Consider the following 14176-nt stretch of genomic DNA (forward strand, 5'->3'; position numbering starts at 1 on the left):
GATCCACCTGTTGATCGTGCAGGCGAATGATCTCCTGCTGCTGCGTTGAGAGTTCCGTTTCCCGCTCGTCGCCCTTAGTCTCCAAGTCCGCCACCCGCTCGCCTATGCCGTCCATTTCGCGTCGCACCTCTCGAATCTCACTTGAGAATTCAGTCTTAAGGGTTTGGATGTCGTCTCTCAGGGTGGCGAAGAGGGACTCCAGGAAGGCCTTCGTAATGGGTTCCGCACCCTCCTCCAGGGCCTGTTCCGCCTTCTTCGGCGCGAGGGCTGTGGCTTCCTTCAGCTGAGGGGAGTGCGATTTAGCGAACATCTCTTTCACTGTCTTGCCTCGGGGCGGCCTACTCGCGGACATTCCTCCGTTGTGGGGGCTCAGGCGCCCCTTCCTCCGCTGCCCCCTGTCTAGTCGCTGCTCACCAGACGCGGTGAGTATGCCACCACCCGTTGGGCCCCCCACGGGCTATTCTCTCTCAACTCCCCCTCCTCAAGTCGTGGCGTAGGATCGTGGTACGTCTCTCTCGTCCCCCGCTCTGCTCCCAGCTGCAGGCCCAACGTAGAGCCCAAGCTGTGGGATCGGGACCCTCGAGGAGGAAGAAAGTTCGGGCCCCCTGGGAGGCTGGGTGCCGCTGTTATCCGCCGAGGGTCAGGGCCCGCTAGTTCCAATACGTGCCCCCTGGGCAGCGTCTAGGGCCAAGCAGCTCCAGGTGAGGGCCCCTGACGCGCTCTGCAGGCCTCCCCAATGAAGATCCTCGGGAGGCTCCGCTCGGTGTACAGGGAGGGAGGGGATGCTCCGGGACTGGGCCCCTTAAGGGGGCCCAACCAGTTCAATATGTGCAGGGCCCAGCAGGCCACGGGCCAAAATGCCCGCCGGGAAGCTCGCTGCCCTACACACCCCCACGCTGCTCCAGGGCCGCCTCGGCGCCCCCCCTATCGTGCGCAGGGGCCGCGCTCACCTCTGTGGTCCGGACAGCGCCCAGGGTCAAACAGCTCCAGGTGAGGGCCCCGACGTGCTCTACAGGCCTCCCCAGTGAAGATCCTCGGGAGGCTCCGCTCGGCGCCCAGGGAGGGAGGGGACTATCCGGGACCGGGCCCTCACGGGGGCCCAAACAGTTCAATGTAGGCAGGACCCAGCAGGCTTCGGGCCGATATGCCCGCCGGGAGTCTCGCTGCCCCGGACACCCCCACGCTGCTCCAGGGCCGCCCCAACGCCCCCGCCTCTCGTACGCAGGGGCCTCGCTCACCTCCGTGCTCCCTACGTGCTGCCGCCGCCGCCGTCCTCAGCTATCTGTAGGGCTGACTCGCTCGTCTTGTCCTCAGGGCAGTTTCTCCACCTCGGCCTTTCCCCCAGCGGCACCCGCAGCCGGCTCCGCACCTGGGACAGTAGTTTACGGGCGGGCCCCGTCTCAGGCCCGACTGGGTACTTCCGCCCGGCTGCGCCCTCCGTCGTACTACGGCCTCGCTTTCAGGACGTATGGGGGGATGGGCTCTCCACTCCTCCGGGCCGTTGTTCCGTGGCGCTTCTGTCTACGGCGCCCCGCAAGGCTACTTGCCGGTCCGCTCCGGTGCTAGAACGGCTCCGGCAGCCCAGACCAGAGAGTTCGGTCGAGAAAGGTGCCGGAACCGGTGCCTAATTCAGGCCGTTGGCAGGAGCTGCAGCGAGACGCTTCCGCTCACTCCGCCATCTAGGCCACGCCCCCGCTTTCATCAATTTAATGAGTTTGTTGTATTTGCTTCTTTGGGATCTTAGAGTTTTACAAAGATCCATGGAGGGAGAGGCTCTCCACTTGCGTTCAGCTAGTCTAAGACTACGTCTGTCCTCATTTAGTCTGTCATTGAACCACGGTTTTGAGTCTTTTATGGGAATTCTTTTTAGTTGAAGAGGGGCCGTATCATTCAGGGCAGATAGCATGGTGTTGTTATAATGGTCGGTGAGGTCATGCACGTCAGTCATGTTAGAAGGCGGCTGAAGGGAGAGATTGCAGCGTTCTATGAGCTCATTTATGCTCGTGTTATGGAGGGGTGTTTTGCAGTGTTCAAGTTTGAGTGGTTGAGCAGAATTGTGGATCCAGCTTTCAGGTATCAGGAAGTTGATAAAATGATGGTCAGACCAATCACAGGGGAGAATGGATTCGAGATGAATGGAGTTGGGGTTGGAGATGATGAGATCCAGTGTCGAACCTAATTTGTGAGTGGGGCTGTCACAAAATTGAGTGAGAGATGAAGTTGAAGTTGAAGTTAGGGAAATTTGTAGAGCGCACGTATACCAAAAAGGTTTCATGGCGCTAAGGTTGGTAATGACGTTTTTGAGAGTAGTAGCAGCCTGACCATGAGGGTTGTTTCAGTAGAGATTGAAATCACCTAGGAAGATCTGGGGGGAGTGACGTCCCAGGTTGGAGGAGATGGTTTCCATAACTTGTTCGATTAGGAGGAGGTTATCACCTGGGGGGTGGTAGAAGATGTGAAGGCTGCATAAGGGTTTGTGAGTGCTGTTGATGTCTATGGAAAGGTATTCACAGGAGGAGAGATTAGCTGAGAGGGACTGTTTTGCTGTTAGAGAGTTGCGGAAGATACAAGCAATGCCACCACCTAATTTCTTAACTCGGTCGAGTCTGATAATGTTGTGACTGGGAGGGACTAATATGTCAAGGATGGGGCCAGAGGAGTCGTTGAGCCATGTTTCTGTGAGGATAAGGAGGTCCAGATCTTGGGCTAGGATGAGATCGGCAAGGTCTGTTGCATGTATCACAGCTGATCTACAGTTTAGTAGCATGCATTTCAGGTGTGATTTGTGTAATGTGTCTGTGGGTGCAGGTTGTGAAGTGGGGATCTGCAGGAGGTTATTGAAGTTTATGGAATTGGCATTGAGTCTGGTCGCTCTATGGGGGTTGGGGGTGATGGTTCGGATGGGATCCCCAATATCATGGATAGGGAGAGTTGAGTTAAGCGTAGTCAGTGGGGCTGTAAGAGAGCATATAGCATGGTTAGGGATGTTCGAAGGAGGAGAGGTGTACTCGAGGAGGAGGGCGAGAATATCAGAATCTGGATAAGGATTTAAGGCTCTGGCGGGTCTAGACGGTGCGTTAAGGTAGGGGTTGGAGTTTGAATTTTGGGTAGTGGGACTTGGGGGGGATCAAATGTGGGATCTCAAGTGTTGGCCTGGAGTAAGAGAGATGGGGTATTCCTAGTGTGGGCAAGTTGGGAGAGAGATTAAGGGCTAGCTCTTCGGTGGTATTAATGAGTTTAAGTATGGCAGTTTTGAGAGTAAGCAGTTCAAGGTTGATTGCCCTGAGTTTAGAGCAAGGATAAGAGTGTGGATTATGAGTAGCGTGGAGGGGAGGAGGAGGGATGGTCAATGGACAGGGCGTGGTGGAGATCAGGGTCAGTGTGTGGGAGGGGTGGGGGAAGCCCCCTAATATAGAGATACCAATCTGAGGTAGTGTTGCGCGAGGCGATTGGGTGATGTAGGGGAGGATGGGGAAAGGGGGGTTGATAGGGTTCCGGTTGGAAGGTAGGCAGGTTTGCTGTCTAGTGAAGGAGTGATGTAGGCAAGGGCTAGTGGGAGAGGGTGTGGAGGGTGTGGAGGCAGTATCGTAGAGGAGGTCGGGTTGAGGGCGAGCAAGTGCACCGTGACTATAGGATAAGGTCTGGTCAGGTCGTGGCACGATGGGTGCGATAGGGGAACCTGTAGTTGGAGGTGCTAAAGTCAAGAGAAAGATGATCAGGGAAGGTGAGGTCGTCCTCAGACTATGGTTCGATAAAGAGGGATCAGGGATCTCTTGAGATGGGGTACGGGAAGGATCGTATCTAGATTGAGAAGGGGAGTAGAAAGGGACCAGGGATCTTTTAAAGAGAGCAAACCTGTTCTCAAAGATGTTAAAGGCAGTGATCAGTGGCCTAGATAAGAATAGTTCCATTGTTGTAGATGGATATTGTGGCATTTGCCCTAAAAGTGGGGGACTTTGTGACCAAAAGTCACAGACGGTGTGGGAATTTGATGGAAGACGTGATGTTGAGTAGAGTGTGTAAAGGGGTCTCTACTGAGCTCTTCTTTTAGTGTAGAAAATCAGGTCACTAGTAATAGTACCTTTCTTTGGGCAGAGGTAGGGATCAGAGTTAAGGGTTTCTGGATTGGCTTTGAGGAGTCTGTGTTTCAGAGTTTTGGTAGCATTTTTTGGTGAGGCCGTCAGGATAGTTAATTGTTTAGCTGTTAGATCCTGACTTTCTGTAATCAAAATGGTCCTCATCATTGCATTAAAATGTCCCAATGCAGGTAACCCACAAATATGTTTTGTATTAGTTTCAAAAGCACCACCACAATCAGCTGACCATTCAAACCTCACATTCGCCTCAACAACATTCAGATGGGCTGAGACAAAATGGAGAAATTGGATATGAACTTAGAATAAAATTCGAGACCAAGAAAAGTCCACACTTGATCTTTGTCAATGGGAGCTGGTGTCTTAATAATGGAATCAACCAATTTGCCTATGGTTTGATTCCTTCTGCTGGAATCATGTGACCCAAATAGGAAACCACAGTAACTCTGAACTTGCACTTCTCCTATTTTACTGTTAGACTAGCTTCTGATAATCTTCCCAACACCTTCATTAAAATCTCATCATGCCCTTCACAATTTTTTCCATGGATCAAAATATCATCTTGAAAGAAAAGAATACTTCTAACGCACTCAAGCACCTTCATCATGACTCTCTGGAAACATGCTGCTGCAGATGCCAATCCGAAGGGCATTCTCACAAATCGGTATACTCCCAAAGGTGTTACAAAAGAATTAAGTGCCTGACTCATCATCTAACTTCACCTGATAATAAGCAGATGAAAGATCTATCATACTAAACATTCTCTTATCACCAAGCGTGGTCAAAGCCTCAGAAATGTTTGGAAGTAGCTGACGATCAACCAATATATGTTTGTTAAGATCGCAAAGATCAACACACATACGAATTTGCTTTCCCCCATCTTTAGGTGCTAGGACAATCATGGCGAGCCACTCAGAGTATTCCATATCCTCACTTATTTCCTCTGTCAACAAACTGTCAATCTCCACTAGTAAAGGTTCACGCATCATATCAGGAACCTTCCTCACTTTATGTACACACGGAACTGCATTCTTCTCAAGAATAATCTTGTGTTCGAAGTTCCTAAGAAGACCTAAATATCCATTGTTCAGACCAGGAAACTTTAAGACAATGCCATCATTACCTTGCTCCAATGATATGAACATTACTGTGTGCACAGCATTGGGATTCAATGTTATTCCCATGTCACGCTGGTGACGTCACCCCAGCAAATTAGCTCCATGTTTCACAACATACACTTTCCCTCAAAAGCGATTCTCATCACATTTTAACCCAACACATCAAGCTTGGACTATCCATAACGTACCGGATTTATGTCCGGTGGAAATAGAATTATTTCTCCATCACCAAATTCCTTTTCTCAATTCTTGTCGCCCACCATTGTATAGTGGGACCCTGAATCCACCAACACCACCATCTCCTTATCATCCAACCTGACATTAAACTCTGGTATTCGTAAAGGTCCTATATCCACCTCACTTGGGTCTGGTTTTATTGCCAAAACCATCTTGCTCACCCCTTACACAACTGAATCCACACTGTTGGGACCGACCCATATCACCTTTGCACACCTGAGCATAATGGCCCTTCCTACCACATCTACTGCACACCGAATTCCTGGCATAACACTGTTCGCAAAATGGCAGGGGTTCCCACTGCAATAACACGTCATTTTGAAAAAACTACCCGGTTTTCTATTGCTATTCTGTTTTACACCACTTTTAGGTTGTGTGAGAAGTTGGCCTGGCATATCCTGTCCACTATTCTAGTGGGCACCTTGCACCAGTCCAAACGACCCTTATTGATGGTAGGTTTAAAGACAACCTATATAGAAAGCTATCCTAGTGGTAGCTGTGGAGAGCAGCCTTCAGGCTAAATCTTGAAGGAATGTAAAGCAGCTTGTTTTACCAGTCTAGAATCTCATGAATGACCAAATGAAAGGAGAACCACACCAGGTATATATATAAAACATATGTATTTATTCTAAACACATCCCTCTAGTCTCTTTATGAGGCTAGAGGCAAAAGTACATTTAGTGAACTTATTTAGCGCACAGTAAATTAGCACAATATATGATTAGCCCTAGGGGCGTCACAAACCATATACTGAGAAAGTGGTATAAGAACCCCGACTGACATAGATACAAGGCCTAGAGCTGTTAGAACCTCTGGGGCCACCAGGAACCACCCAAGGTAGGGACACAGGGGACCCACAGGGGACGCGTGCAGTGTCTAAACACAGCTGTGAATCACCATTAACTTCTATGGGGAAAGTCATGGTTGGAAAATTACAGATAAAGGACACTTAGAAGAGGACTTGGAGCAAACCCCTTTAGAACTAGGCAGTTCTAGAGTAAATACCCGTGGGAGCAACGGAGTACTCGAGTTACCTCACCCAGGGAAGCCGGGTGCATAGGTGTCTTTTGGTGTCAGGTTTCATCGCCGTTTTCAATGGCGATCTGCTGCAAAGTGATGCTGGTGACAAAGTCGAAAGTGTCCGGGTGGATCCAAGGGTGGATCGAAGATCTGAAAAACCTGAAAGCAGTCTGGGTCACTAGCCAGTGTCCAGGAAGGCGATGAGAAGAGGCCAACCAATGTCGGGTGATTTCAGGTGAAGAAGGTGAAGCTTGACTCTTAAGCCACGAGGACCAGGAGGCGTCTAGGACAACCAGGAGCTGGATTTGAGCTGTCCCATGAAGGATGTTGAGTGCTGCGGCGTCGGTTTTTGATTGGAGCCAACAAGCCTTGGTAACAGCAACCCAGACAGAAAACCCTACACTTTTTATACACTTTACCAATTGATCTCTTATAAGAGAGTACGTCAACAGATCAATTTAAATATGCGCCTGGGTTTATAAACAAGCTATATAATTTCCAATACTTTCATACTTCCCCTGTGCCCTGGAAAAAAACTCGTGGCGCTCCAACATTACATTAATCCTTGCTCAAAATGTTTTTCCAACATTAGAACTGACATGTCACAAAAATCATCAGCATCACCCTCTGTATTTCCTATAGTAATGGTTTCCAGACTATCATAAATATTACATCCCTCCACTTCTAAATTGTGGAGCAAAACTGCTTGTTTCCTAGTGCTGATAACTTTTCTCCTCCAATAGCAAATAGAAATGAACCAAACAGGTTCTTCCACCTTTTTCACTATATTATTGTTTCACCTTTATCCAATAGAAAAATAGGGAGAGAAGGTATGATTGTTGAAGCCATGGTGACTGTACACCAGTTTTACTCTAAAAAACAAGAGGATGCTGCAAAATGCATGAAATTACGACGCAAAAGATAATGTGCTATATGGTAGTGGACACCCAACCCAGAGGTATATCACCACGTCAACCCTCTGGTGGTTTAATGTTAATTGCAAAGAATCTTCACTTCCCAATGCTTACCACCATGCAATCAAACAACTTACAATGGTCAAATACAATAAGGTGCACCAATCACAGTTGTTTCCTTCTTCTTCAAATGGTGACTGCAACCTTGCAGTGAATGATTGGCAGGCAAGGTGTGCCAAACACCGCAAGTTTCTTCTACCAAAAACTGGTGACCACAACCTTGTGATGATCGGCCAAACAAGGTGCGCCAATCACCGTCGTATCCTTCTCACAAGAATAGTGGGTATAACTGCTGAAACTTCTATCCTTGGGATGAATTCCACCCTTCAAAACAATGCTGACGCCACAGAAAATGGAATTGGTAGAGATTGTCAGTGAAACATCTAAGTCCCCATATAAATACACCAGCAATTGGCCAATCCTGTAAAATGGCCACCTCAGCATTGTTCCTTGCAGTTTTCTACAGGGAAATGGGCTTGCATAGAGAATGTGGTATTTGTCAAAGAATGCGCATGCTTGCACATAAACAGCTCAGACATCAGTAGAGAGTACCACAAGCACCACCTTAAGCGCACTGCATCTCACAAGCATGAGCCCATAAACCACCGGTATGTTGACTATTCCTCCTTATGTTCTTTATCCCACGATCTCCTAAAATTGCCAGGCAGGTTCCACAAATATCCCGTACAGTTACACACCAATGCTTGGGTCAGGTGCCTTAATCCTCTACACATACATAGTAATATGCAATCTTACCCCATGGTTCACAATGCGCAATGGATTTATTTATTTATTTTATTTCTTTTTTGCACTTATAATGCGCGCAGATACCCACAAAGGGTTTCCCGGCGCCAGGACTGAGAGGCCAAAAACACAGAAAGCAACATGGTCAAAGACCACAATTATTTATTGAAAAGCCAAGTTTTAACGCTTTTCTTAAAACTGGCAAGGTTTTCCTCCTTACGTAGGGCTGAGGGAAGGGAGTTCCAAAGGACTGGTCCCAGATGGGAAAAAGATTTTCCTCCCACTCGGGCCAGTTTAAATCTAGGAACCACAAAGTTTGCTCCATTTGAAGACCGAAGGTTGCGTGCAGGAGCGTAGGGCCTAACCAGTTTTTGCAGATACTTAGGTGCGGTCCCTGCCTTGATCTTAAACATGTAGGTCAAAGCTTTGAACCGGACCCGGTTCTCAACCCTGAGCCAGTGCAGGTCCTTCAGGTGCTTTGAAATCCTTGCTGTCCTAGGAATTTTACACAGCAGCCTGGCTGCGGAGTTCTGGACAAGCTGAAGCCGCCTAATCACGGCTAAGTTGGAACCCAGGTATAAGATGTTACCGTAGTCAAGCCTAGATGTGATCAGTGCATTGACTACGGTCTTCTGGGTATCCACAGGCAGCATCCAGATAATCTTCCGCAGCCATTTGAGGATAGTGAAGCAAATGCCAGCCACTTTATTGACCTGTTGTTTCATCGATAGTGAATCATCAATGCACACCCCTAAATTTCTGACCTGGGTGGCCGGGATGGGAAAAGCACCCAAGGATGGCGGCCAATGGGTATCCTGCCACAGATCTCTGTTCTTACCTAGGAGAAGGATCTCCGTCTTCTCCCCGTTGAGCTTCAGCTGGTTTGTTGACATCCAGCTGAAGACTTCGTGAAGACCTAGTTTCAGCGCAGAGGGGGATGAAGGCTCAGAGTTGGTAAGAGAAAAAATGATCTGCGAATCGTCCGCATAGGTCATGAGTTCTAGACCTACTCGCTCTGCTAGATCGGCGAGAGGGCGGAGATACAGGTTAAAAAATAGCGGACTCAAAATTGAGCCCTGAGGCACGCCATGGGGTGAGAAAAAGGTGTCTGACTGAGCCTGAGAGGACGAGATCTGAAACGTCCGGTTGCTCAAGTAGGACCCAATCCAATCCAGCGCTGTCCCTCCGACACCATCCTCACTCAGCCTGGTAAGCAGTCTGTTGTGTGAGATGGTGTCGAAGGCTGCGCTTAGATCAAGCAGGACAAGAGCAACCGTTTGCCCATCGTCCAAGAGCCCCCTGATCTTCTCGATCTCGATTATTCAGGAGATGTTGGTGCCACGAAATGCCTGTCTCCTCTCAGGCGCTTGTCACCAGTATTAAGATTTCCAAAACACATCAGTATATGTCCCAAGTAATAAAAAAATGTATTTTCAAACAGCATCAACCATGGGAGTAGCTTCAATCTCTAGCGCTCCCACTTCAACTGACAGCTTTAGAATCATACTAAGTGGTCATTCTAAGATGACCTATGATAACTGGAATCTTCCACCCCTAATATTCGAGATACATTGGAACAATAACCCAATGAGGGTAATCAAAATATCCAGCTCGCCCTCAAACTTGAGTACGAAAATTGATGGAATCATTCCAACACTGTTTGACTTCCCCGTAATAGTAAAGCAGCATATCCTAATCCTGAAAGAAAAAGTGAGAATGCTAGTAGATGCAGTTCTGATGCAGCCTCCCCTCCAATTACTCCATAAGTGGTCATTCCCTCCCAACCTGGGAACATTGTACCATGTGCTGGATATAGATCTTCCATGACATGCCTACCAGAAACCTGAAGTAAGGGTGTTTGGACGGACTGCATGCAATATGAGAATGCCCATTAGGTATAATGACTATTGTATTGTATTGTAATTGCATTTATAAAGCGTAGAAACGCTTTTTCGGTGAGTAGCACGCTACTCCGGAACCCGAAAGGATTAGTGGTGGATGAGTACAGTGAAATATGAAACTAATTTGAGCTGTGGACATGTAAGTCTGGTATTTGGATTGAAAAGGAATTGGGGAGAGATAGAAGAGAGGAAGAAGGGTCTAGAATTGTTTTGGGGGAGTTCATAGCAGTAGGAGGGGGGGTTTGGGATGAGTAAAGGGGAGGGGGAGATTCAGAGGGAAGGGTTTAGATAGGATTGTTTGGGAGATCTGAATAGTAAAAGAGGTATGAGATGATGCAAGAAGGGGTAGAGGAGGGAAGAGTCTAGAAAAGGTTATTTCTCACCCTATACCTCTCTCAATATATACTCTACCTCCACACTCATTCAACCCAAACCCCATACCACATGGGGTTTGGGATGAATGAGAGTGGAGGTAGAGGATATATTGAGAGAGGTATAGGGTATGAAATAGGGTAGAGCATTGGAAAGAGTAGTAGAATGAGGTTTGAGATGAATCAGAGCGTTGAGGTACAGGAAGGATATACTGAGAGCGGTATAGCGTGAGAAATAGGGTAGTGCATTGGAGAGAGTAGAAGAAGGAGGTTTGAGATATGTCGTGGATTAACTTCCTCAAGAAAGGGAGAAGATTTAGTGTTCTAACAGTTAATATAATGTTGAGTTATCCTTTTCTGTAATTAAAATGATATTATTGTGTGCTGTATGAATCATCGTCTTTCTCTGACCCTTTACCTTTTGTTTGTGCAGGCGAAAAGAACAGAGGAGCTTATTGACAAGCCCCTTGCGCCGCCAGTGCGTCACTTTTAATATGGGAAAAAGTGAGATACCGGCGGCGCAAGGGCTTGTAAAAAAGCCCCAGAATGTTGAGGTTTGACGGCGAGGAAGAGACGCTCTAAGAGAACCAGTGCCTCTGGAAGGTTCAATAAAGTGATTGCTCTTACCAAGGCTTGTGTGATTGCTAGCCAGGGTCGGATTGGTAACGTGGGCACTCGGGAAATGGCCAAAGAGCTGATAGCCGAGTTCCAGCTGTGGCCTGCTTTTTTGGGCAGCTTGGGGGCTATCTGTGCTATTAGGATGCTGCCCAGTGGGTGCCTGAGTGGCCTTTCTAGAGACAGATGGGCGGAGGTATCACTCCCTTTCTCTCGCTGGGCCGGCCCATTAATGTATGCTGATTGAGCGGGACCAGGGGGCCTGAGTAGAAGTGGTCTCACTTGCTTCATTTGTGGGTCAGCCAGGGCTTTAAGTGGGCTGGGTCTCAACGGGTCTGAGCACCAGCAGTTTTTAAGCGGGCCTCGAAACGGGTCTCTGTCGGGCTCTGTTTATTGCCCTGGCACAGGCGGCCCGTTTTTTTTCAGACTGCAGTGACAGCCTGGCACATGGACGTGAGCTGCTCTCACTGTTCATTTCTCACTAGTGGAAAAGTTATGGCCTGGCGTCATGCCAGGTGAGCGTTGTAGGGGAAGTGAAATCCTTTAAAGAGAGTCATGTTCTCTCTGGATTTCCCTTCTCTTTTTTAAACTCTGGAGCAGCAACATTGTTGTGGGGTCACCAGGGCTTTAAGTGGAAGCTTTTTTAATAATAGTCAAGCCATAGTTGCTGCTTATTTATCTTATGCAATTAACAACCATTGACAAAGCTGATAGTCCTGATTTGTTGTATGATATTACTTGTTGTATCATATATCTAGGTGCAGTGACAGAAACAGCAAAATACAAGTGGGGAGGTGTAAAGATCGTGTTTTACATTTGAAAGTTGAAAAGATGAATAAAGCCCGAAAGGTTGTATTTCCACATTAAAGGATTTATTTCCAAATCTCAGCATATCACAGGAGTGCTGCCATTCTCCTGAAGGTTCAACCGCTGAATGTCATAACAACGGCTGTTGCACCAACAGGAGAAACACACCACGAGAGATGCATCTTCAAACATAATCATGTTTGAAGATACACTCTCTACAACGATACAAACACGAGGAACCTCAGAGCGAGACCAGGTTCCACGTGACACAATAGTAAACATGGAAAGAAGACTACAATGGTATTTATGTAAACAAAGCACATTACGTCATCTCTCTTCCTATAAAATGTAAAACAATTTAAATAAACAACATTGTTAAGACATATAATAATCTTTGAATCTCACAGGAATAGAACAATTGCGAGAAGACTTATGTGAATCGCAAATTGAAGTTGATGAAGAAACAGACGGTTGACTCACAGGTGACACTAGTGAAGAAGTAGATGTTGACAATACTTGTGAAGAAGTAGATGTTGACAATGAAGAAGATGAAACAGGATTGTGAACATTGTCAGGCGCAGAACCTAAAGGAAAGTGTGAGCAATCATAGTCACTTGAAGTTGACTTGAGCATTAACATTCTCCTTGCTTGTTCATCTGATATTTTAACAACTGCTCTTTTACTCCACCACCCTTTCCTTTCAAGAAAAAGTGATCCTTTAGAAGTTTTCACAACCTGAATTGGCAAGGAAAATCTTGAGAGACCCTTTTTCACTCTATTAGGATTTTTGAGTAACACCCAATCACCAATTTAAAAATCCTTAATGGCCACAGTAGAATGTGAATTAAAATGTTTCATTTGAACATCCTGACTTATCAAAACATTCTTCTTGAGAGTAAGTTTATCTTGACAAGCCATACAAGAGGAATCTTCCTTCTTCATTACTTCTATCCAATTTGGACAAATAACACCATTAGGATTTCTTTTTTTAAAAGTCTGAATGGAGAAATCCCTGTTGAAGAATGGGGTGTGACCAAATAAGACCAAATCTTTTTTCTTAAGAAAGATTCAACAGAAAAATTGCATGCGAGTGCTGTCCTTGATTAATCTGTTCATCCTCTCAATAAGACTATTGGCAGAAGGAGAATACAGAGCTACTTTGAGATGTTTTCTATCATGTCTTTTAAAATAACCCTGTTAAATAGTAGAACAAAAATGTGACCCATTGTCTGTGACAATTTCCATGGGAGATCCTTCATTTTGAAAAACTCTATCCAGAAATTTCATAACAGCAAAGGAAGTAGGTGAATCGCAAAAATCAATGTCAACCCATTTTGAATGGTAGTCTATGAGTGCAACGATGTAACGCTCACTACTTGGAAGAAGATCAAATGGGCCTGCAAAGTCATCGCAATTTTGAACCATGCCTCCTCAGGTACAAGCACAGAATGAAGAGGAAGTTTGTTTAACTTCCAATGTTTATCCGAAAGAAGACAAGGATCACATTTGTCTACACAAACAGCAACATCCTTGTCTAAAGCAGGCCACCAGAAGTCCTCCTTGAGTTTCCTTGAAGTGCCACCTATGCCCAGTTGACCCTCATGTGCAAGTTCAACTAATTTCTTTTGAAAAGAATACGGAGGAACAATTTGATACCCCCGCATTAAAACATCATTTACAATGGAAAGATCTTCCGAGACCTGAGCAAAAGACTTAAGAGAAGCAGGTAATGACCACTCTTTAGGCCAACAGCAAACAATCATATTTTTTACAGCTTGTAAAACTTGATCATTCTCATACTCCTCAAGCCATCAGATTTAGACAGAAAAGGAAAAAGAGAAATAGAATCATCAATAGACGACACAACACACTAAACCTCATCAGCTTTTGTATCATTCAAATTTTCCTTCAAAGGGAGCCTGGACAGACAATATGCCCTCACATTGAGCCCTCCTTTAATATGGCAAATTGTAAAATTAAACTCATACAACCTCGAAAGTATGCGTACTAACCTTGCTGAGGCTTTCTCTGTTCCGTTGCCATTCAGCAAATGCAACAAAGGTTTGTGATCACTAAGTAAAGTGAAATGTGAACCCCAAATATAGCTCTTGAATTTTGAATGGTGCTGTAATTCCTCTCTGCTGATGAAAGGAATCTAGATGCAAAACCTATTGTCTTTTCACATGTGCCAAACCACTGACACAAAACTGCACCCAAACCTGATTGACTCGCATCCACCGAGATAGAACATTTCACACCAGGGGTAAAAGAAGAAAGAGCTTGGGAATTAAGAAT

This window comes from Lissotriton helveticus, chromosome 5_1 (assembly GCF_964261635.1).
Source record: "Lissotriton helveticus chromosome 5_1, aLisHel1.1, whole genome shotgun sequence".
NCBI lineage: Eukaryota > Metazoa > Chordata > Amphibia > Caudata > Salamandridae > Lissotriton > Lissotriton helveticus.